At 42.5% G+C, this 8,445-nt stretch overlaps 1 pseudogene; it reads left to right on the top strand.

Annotated features, from left to right (window-relative positions):
• The first annotated feature begins 7,507 nt into the window (after window positions 1-7,507).
• Window positions 7,508-8,027, top strand: LOC102858906 (annotated as a pseudogene).
• Window positions 8,028-8,445: the final 418 nt, after the last annotated feature.

Below are 8,445 nucleotides of genomic sequence, written 5' to 3'. Positions count from 1 at the left end.
ATTATTCTTTGTGTGTACCGTCAAATCAGATCTGACTGGTACAGGAGGAGATTATTCCTCCTTCTCCAGCAGAGCATCTGGTGGATTCGAACCATGCATCTCTGAGATTGCAGTGCAGCTTCTTGCCACTAGGCCACGAGAGCTCGCCTGTATTCTCTGTTTATACCCCCATTTACTCACCTGATAAAAAGGCATGACATTTAGAACCTCTACTTTGCAGGGATGATTTGATGGAATTTACTGAACGCTATATCTTATGTCACCTCAAGTGCTAGCTGCAGGTCAAGGACTGCAGCCTTCAATAGGGATTGAGGCTCAATATCAAGAAAACAGATTCTCTCCAGTGGGCCAATTGGCAGCATCATGATAGATGGTGAAGAGATTGAGATTGTTCACAGCTTTAGTATGCTTGGCTCCCTTATCAACACTGTTGGTACCAGCAGTCAGGAAATTAAAAGACGTATTACTATGAGAAAGTCTGCTGTTAGAGACTTCTCCAAAATACTAAAGAGCAATGATATCACTCTGTTGACTAAAGTGCATCTGATACAGTCCATGGTCTTTGCAGTCACTTGCTATGCTTCAGAGAGCTGGACAACGAAGAGAGATGATAGAAGGAGAATTGATGCCTTTGAGCTGTGGTGCTGGAGAAGAGTATTGAATATACCATGGACTGCTAAGAGAACAAACAGGTTCATCCTAGAGAGAATCAAAGCCGGCTGTTCCTTGGAGGCAAGGATTTTGAAGCTTTGTCTGACGTACTTTGAACATGTTGCTAGGAGGGACCAGTCATGCTTGGAGAGGAACATCATGCTTGGGAGGGACAACACAGGAGAGGAAGACTCTCTATGAGATGGATTGATCCAGTGACTGAGGTAATGGGGGTGGATGTGTCAGAGACAGTGAGATTGGCACAGGATAGAGCAGGGTTTAAGGCTCTTGTACATAAGATCACTTTGAGTTGCAGGTGAGTCAACGATGCATAACAACAACAATATCTAATATCACAGGCAAGCAAGATCCTGGTGAAGATTGTCCAGAAACAACTGGAACAGAGCAGGCTGGATTTAGAAGAGGCAATGGCCCTGGGGACAACATAGGCATTAGTTAGATGGATCCTGGCTGAAAGCAGAGAATACCAGAGGGATGTCTATCTGCATGTCATTGACTAGGCAAAGGTACTTGACTGGATCACAACAAATTCTGACTAACCTTGAAAAGAATGGGGAATCCAGAACACTTAATTGTGCTCATGCAAAACCTATACTTAGACCAGGAAGCAGTAGTCAGAACAGAGCAGGAAAACACTACATGGTTCAGGATCATTAAAGGAATCCTTCAGGGATGCAAGTTATCTCCATACCTTTTTAATCTATATCCAGAACAGATCATTCAGGAAGCTGGAATTTATGAAGAGGAAGGGAGCATCAGGAGTGGAGGAAGATTCATCAGCAATCTGCATTATATAGATGACACAACCTTGCTTACTGCAACTGAGGAAGATATGAGGCATTTGTTGCAGAAGGTCAAGAACTATAAGCTTCAATTAGAATTGAAGCTCAACATCAAGAAAACAGATTTTCACCACTGGGCCTATTGGCAGTTTCATAATGGATGAAGAAGAGTTTGAGATTGTTGGTAGCTTGTTTGGTTCCACAATCAACATTCTTGGCACCAGCAGTCAAGAAATCAAAAACCAAAAAGATGAACTGCATTGGGAAAGTCTGCTGTCAAGGACCTCTAGAGTACTGAAGAGCAACAATATCAGTCTGGAGACTAAGGTGCACTTGATCCAGGGCATGGTCTTTGCAATTACTGGCTATGCATCAGAGAACTGGGCAATAACTAAGGATGATGGAAGAAGAACTGATGCTTTAGAGTTATGGTGCTAGAGAAGAGTGGAGAATATACTGTAAACTGCCAGGAAAAAACAAGTCTGTTCTGGTGAGGGTGACACCAGTTTGCTTTGTGGAGGCAAGGATTTTCAGGGTCTGTGTCACATAATTTGGGTACATGGCCAGGGGGGGACCAGTCCTTGGAAGAGAGGGACATCGTGCTTTGGAGGGTGAAGGGACAGCGCATGAGAGGAAGACCGAGGATGAGATGGATTGACTCAGCTACAGGAGCAATGGGATTAGGTCTGTTGGAGATGATGAGATCGGCTCAGGACAGGAAAGTTTTAGAGCTAATGTACACAGGGTCGTGATGAGTCATAGGCAACTGGATGACACAACAACAATATATGCAAGTGAAAATTGAATAAGAAAGAAAAAAGACTTGACTATTGAATTGTTGTTATGTGCCATTAAGTTGTCTGTGACTCAGAGTGACCCTACTATGTACAATAGCTCTGAACCCTGCCCTATCCTGAGCCAGTCTCATTGACTCCCACACACCTTCTCTTACACCTTCTTCTTACCCCAGCTACTGTGTCAATCCATCTCATACAGGGTCTTCCTCTCCTGAGGTGTCCCTCCACCCTTCTGAGCATGATGTCCTTCTCTAAGGACTGGTCCTTCTTGGCCGCATGCCCAAAGTATGTGAGACAGAGCTTCAAAATCCTTGCCAACAATGAGAAACTTGGTTTCACCTTCGAAACAGACCTGTTTGCTCTCCTGATGGTCCATGGTATGTTCAATACTCTTAACTTAAAGACATCAGTTCTTTTCAATCACCTGCTATGCTTCTGAGAACTGGACAATGAATAAGGATGACAGAAGAATTAATGCCTTTGAGTTGTGATGTTTGAGAATACTGACTATCATGTGGACTGTCAAAAGAACAAACAGGTCTAAGAGAAAGTACAGCCAGGCCAAGGATAAAAAAGCTTCGACTTACATTTTGGGCATGCTGTTAGGGCTATTCTTTGGAAAGGGATATGTTTGGAACAGTGGAGGGTCAGCAAAGGAGAAGAAGACCCTCAGCTAGTCAGATTGACACAGTGACTGCAGCAATGGACTCAACTATGTCAGAGTTGATGAGGATTGCACAGGATAGAACAGTTCATCTGAGCCCTCTGAATCATACTTGACTCAATGGCACCTAACAAAAACTAGCAAAACAGTCCTCTAAAAATGTGTCCGTTTTAGTTGCTGTAGTGGTTTGTGTGTTGCTGTGATGCTGGAAGGTATATTGCTGGTCTTTCAAATACTGGCAGGGTCACCCCTAGTGGACAGTATACAGTGGAGCTTCCAGACAAAGAGAAACTCATAGTGATCCTGAATGACAAAGTAGAATTGGCTCATTGGGTTTCCAAGTGAAACCTGGTACAGTCTTGGTGGCACAGTGGCACAGTGATAGCGTGCTTGGCAACTGGCATTATAATGGGTGGTTTGAACCCACCAGCTGCTCTCTGGAAGAATATGTGGCAATCTGCTTTGGAAATGATGTGTTGTTAAGTATCCTAAAGTTGAATATGACTCATAGTGACCCTATGAACAACACATCCGAACCATGTTCTAACATGTGCCATCCTCCACATCTCTGACACAGCTGAGCTCACTGCTATAGTCACTATGTCAATCCTCCTCATTGTGAGTCTTTCTTTCACTGACCTTCCATCTTGCCAAGCATGATATTCCTTTCCAAGGAATCGCTTCTCCTAGCAACATCCCAAAAGTATAGGGAAATGAAGGTTCACCATCCTTGCCTCCAAGGAACATTCTGGCAGCACTTTCTCCAAGAAATAGCTATTTTTTTTTCTTTCAGCAGTCCATGACACATTCTGGACTTCTCTCCAACACCACAATTAAAGGCATCAATTCTTCTCTTCTCCTTATTTCTTGTCCAGCTCTCAGGTGCACAGCAAGTGATCAAAAAGACCATGGCCTGGATCAGGCATATCGTAATCTTCAAACAAACGTCTCAGCTCCTATAACTTGGAAAGGTCCTTGACAGTGGACTTTCTGGTGATAAGGGTGTTAATTTTAGATCTTAGTAAGGTAAACATTGCTTAACATTTCAATCTTTTCTCCATCTATCCGGATGTTGCTTATTGATCCAGTGGTGAGGATTTTTATCTTCTCGACGTTGAAACATAATCCATATTGAAGTCTGTATTCTTTGATCTTCTGCAACAAGTGCTTCAAGTCTTCCTCACTTTCAGCAAGCAGGTTGTGTCATGTACATAACACAGGTTGTTGATGAATTGTTCTCCAATCTGATGCCACATTCTTTATATAGTCCAGTTTATCTGAAATAGATAGATAGATAGATAGATAGATAGATAGATAGATAGATAGATAGATGATAATAGATTGTGGTTGTTATGTTCCCTCGAGTTGCCTGCGACTCATAGTGACCCTATGTACAACAGCCCTAAAACTTTCTCTGTCCTGTGCCAGTCTCACTGTTTTCAACACCTCCACCCCTATTACTCCAGTCACTGAATCAATCCACCTCATAGAAGGTCTTCTTCTCCTGAACTGTCCCCCCACCATCCCAAGCATGACATCCCTTTCCAAGGATTGGTCCCTCCTTGCAACATGTCCAAAGTATGTCAGATGAAGTTTCAGAATCCTTGCTTCCAAGGAGCAGCCTGGTTTAACCCTCTCCTAACCCTTTTCCAGCAAAAACCTGTTCGTTGTCTTAGCAAGCCATGGTATATTCGGTTATCTCCATATTCTTGGAAAAAACCTTGAGGCATTTTTCCTCTCTCCCTTAAAGTCCCAAGTAATAGGAACTGACTTGAGGGAAATGGATTTAAGTTTCTTTCATCTTTATGGAAGCAGATTGAAACATTTTTGTACTGCAACATGTCTGGTAGTTTAACCCGAGACTCTTGTGAATAAAAAGGAAAATTCTGGATAAGTTTGCCCAAACCTAGTATCAGTTGACATCACATCTGTCCTGACTCACAGTGACTTTATAGGAAAGAATAGAATGGGCATGTTGCTGTTCTGATGTCGAAAACTTCTTGAGATTGGACTGCAACAGAGTGACTGGTAAGTTTCAATTGCCAAGTCTGCCACTGGCAGTCAATCATGGGACTCCTGGGCCTTCCTTTCCTGGTTACAGGAAAAGTGGTGGTGGCCTTAGTTGTGCCTTGTGGATTACAAGATTAACGTTTGAAATATTGGTGTGCTCAGAACTCTGAGAAAGCTGAGATGGTGGCGGCAGTACTGCAGGTCCTGGATCCCTCCTTGACTCCTCAGATAATTTTATAGACTTTGCTGATCACACTTGTCCTTTTCTACACCCAACATCCGTCTAGCTTAACTGTGCTCATGAAAACCCGATACATACACCCCAAAGGCAGTTGCCCATACAAAACAAGAAAATTCTGTATAGTTTAAAAATCAGGAAAGGTGTGTGTCATCACAATTATGTTCTCTCTCTGTACCTTTTCAATCTGTATTTGAGAAAATAATTTGTGAAGCTAGGCTGTGGAAAAAGAATGTGGCATCAGGACTGGAGGAAGACTCAACAGCCCGCGTAATACAGATGACAGAATCTTGGGTATAGAAAGGGAGGAAGCTTTGAAGCATTTACTGAAAAATAATGCCTTCTATATACATGAGTCCCAATATCTAGAAAATAAAAGTCTTTACCACGGGACCATAGGAAACATGATGCTCTTCTTGTTAGGTGCCTTTGAGTCCACTACGACTCACAACAACACTATGAATAAGGGATCTGAATTCTGCGCTATGCTGTGCCATTCTCATAATTTTTTATATACTTGAGTCCATTGTTACTGGTACTGTGTCAATCCATCTTGTTGCAGGTCTTCTTTCTCACTGACCCTCTGTTTTTCCAAGCATGATATCTTTTTCAATGAACTGACACCTAACAACATACCCAACATATGTGAGAAGTTTCACCATCTTTGTCTCTAATGAGCTCCCTGGTTGCACTTGCTTCAACACAGATTTGTTTGTACTTTTGGCATGGTCAGTACTCATGGTCAACATCACAATTCAGAGTTATCAATTCTCCTCTCTTCATACATATTAATTGGCCCACTTTCAGATGCGTAGAAAGCAATTGACCGTGGTTTGAATCAAGCATACCTTAGTCTTTAAAGTTACATCCTAGCTCTTTAGCACTTTAGAGAAATCCTTAACAGAAGATTTCCCCAGGGCGATGGGTCCCTATGTGTCTGCTTCAGGCCAGAGTCTTTCCAATTACTTGCTATGCATCTGAGAGCTGGACAATGAACAAGGATGACAGAAGAATTGATGCCTTTGAGCTGTGGTGTTGAAGACCAACCACATCCCTTGGGTGGCTAGAAAGAACAATTGTCTTGAAGAAGGTGAAGCCTGAATGCTCTTCGGAGGCAAAAACGATTTGACTTCATCTCTATGAGCATGTTGCCAGGAGGGGCTATTCCTTGGAGGACATGATGCAGGGAAGGGTGGAGGGTCAGTGAAGGAGAGAGAGAGAGACCCTCAACAAGGTGGATTGATATGGTGACTGCTGCAGTGGACTCTTGTGTGTCAGGAAGTGTGAAGATGGCATAAGATAGAACAGGGTTTATGTCTTTTGTTCTTAGGATCACTGTGAGTTATACGTGGCTTGATAGTACCTAACAACAATAGGTCATTGGGTTTCTTGACCACTGTTTTGTTATTTTTTTAATTTTTTATTGTTTTTAATTTTTTTGATCAAAATTAAACAATTGATAATTTCAATCTTTTCTTCATTATGATGATGTTTCCAACTATCCAATATCAAGATTCTTTTTCTTTATATTGATATGTAATCCATATTGAAGGCTATGATGTTTTATTTCCTGTATTAAGTGATTCAAGGTTTTTGATGACTTCCCCCACATTACTGAGGAGCAATCATATTAGTTTGAGGACTAAGGTACACCTGGGTCAACAATAGTCTGTTCAATCCCTTGTTATGCTACTGAGAGCTGGACAATGAATAAGGATGACAGAAGAAAAATTGATGTCTTTGAACTATGGTGTTGGAGCAGAGTACTGAATATTCCATGGACTACCAAAAAAAAAGAAAACAAACAAACCAAAAATCCCCAAACCCTAAACAGATATGTCTTGGAAAAGGTTCAGCCAAAGTCCTCCTTGGAGGCAAGAATGCCAAAGCTTTATCTCTCATACTTTGGGCGTGTTGCTATTCCTTGGAGAAGGACATCATGCTTGGAAAGGTGCAGGGATAGACAAGGAGAGGAAGATTCTCATCCAGGTGGATTGACACAGTGATTGCAGCAATGGGCTCAATTGTGTCGGAGATTGTGAGAATGGCACAGGATAGGGGGGAGTTTAGTTGTGTTGTTCATAAGTCATTATTAGTCATATTCCACTCAACAACTCTTAACAACAAAAATCACCCCCAATAATAATGTTACACTGTTTTCTTATTTAGTCCAGTTTTTCAAATACGTTACTTAGCATATAGAAGGAATAGCTATGGAAAATGGATACACCCCTAATGCATGGTTAGGAGTCCCAGAGAGGGGTGGTCGCAGCATGTGCTGCTGACAGTGCCACCACCCTCAGGCTGTCTTTTATGCTGCATATGGCGGTGGTGAGCTCCAGGCATGGAGGCGCACAACTTCCTCAGCAAGGAGGATTCAGTGTGCACCCTTTTGGGACAGGGACACATTTGAAACTCCCTGGACCAGCCCCAGACCAGGCTAGCATCTAACAATTTTAAAACCACCTAAGATTAGATGTACAATGGTCTTCTTAGGAAAGACAAAGAACTCTACACACAGAATCTTACACATACTGGACAGGAATAAGAGAATCAAGCCTCGACCAGAGAGGTTCCAGAACTGCAAAGAGCGGTTGGATCTGATCCTCACAGGAGAGGAGCGAGTCTTAGACCAAGTGGTGGCAAATTTTAATTCCCGGGAACAGGAGACCTACCAGTCATTGCATGTCACCAACATTCATATCCAGGACCATTACGAGGTCACCCTGGGGGCCTTCCTAATCTGTGAACTGTGCGGGTAAATCCAGCACACAGAGGAAACAGAGACCAAGTTCCAAGAGCTGCTGCAGAAGTCTGAGGAGAAGAGTGATAGAGCCTTCCTGTACACGGTCTCCTCCTACTGAAGAGCCCCTGCGCCATGGAGCATCCCCAAAGCCAGGCCTTTCTGCACAGAGTCTGCTACCATGGACCCTCTCCACCTCAGGGCTCCTTTTGTGAATACTTCCCTGAATTTGAAATATTCCCGATGAGTGATAGAGGATTACCAGATCAATTGTACTTATGAAATGAGAAGATGCACACATAAATTCCATAATAAAAACTATCAAGTTTTTTCCACTATCCCACTTGTTTTAAGTCGGGTATTGATTATACAGATTCTGCCCCCTTAACAAAAAAAAAAAAAAAGGAAAAGGAAAGAGAGGTTTTTACAGCACCTTGACGTGACTGAGGTATGTGTCTGTAGCTGTGTGAGCCTTTGTCTAGTAGCTTAAGAAATACTGAGCAAGTTCAGCCCTTTTGATTTTCTGACTCCAGTTCTTT

The sequence above is a fragment of the Elephantulus edwardii genome, unplaced genomic scaffold (genome assembly GCF_000299155.1).
Source record: "Elephantulus edwardii isolate Elephantulus edwardi_28Jun2011 unplaced genomic scaffold, EleEdw1.0 scaffold00618, whole genome shotgun sequence".
In the NCBI taxonomy this organism is placed as follows: Eukaryota; Metazoa; Chordata; class Mammalia; order Macroscelidea; family Macroscelididae; genus Elephantulus; species Elephantulus edwardii.
This window is presented reverse-complemented; position numbering and strand designations above follow the sequence as displayed.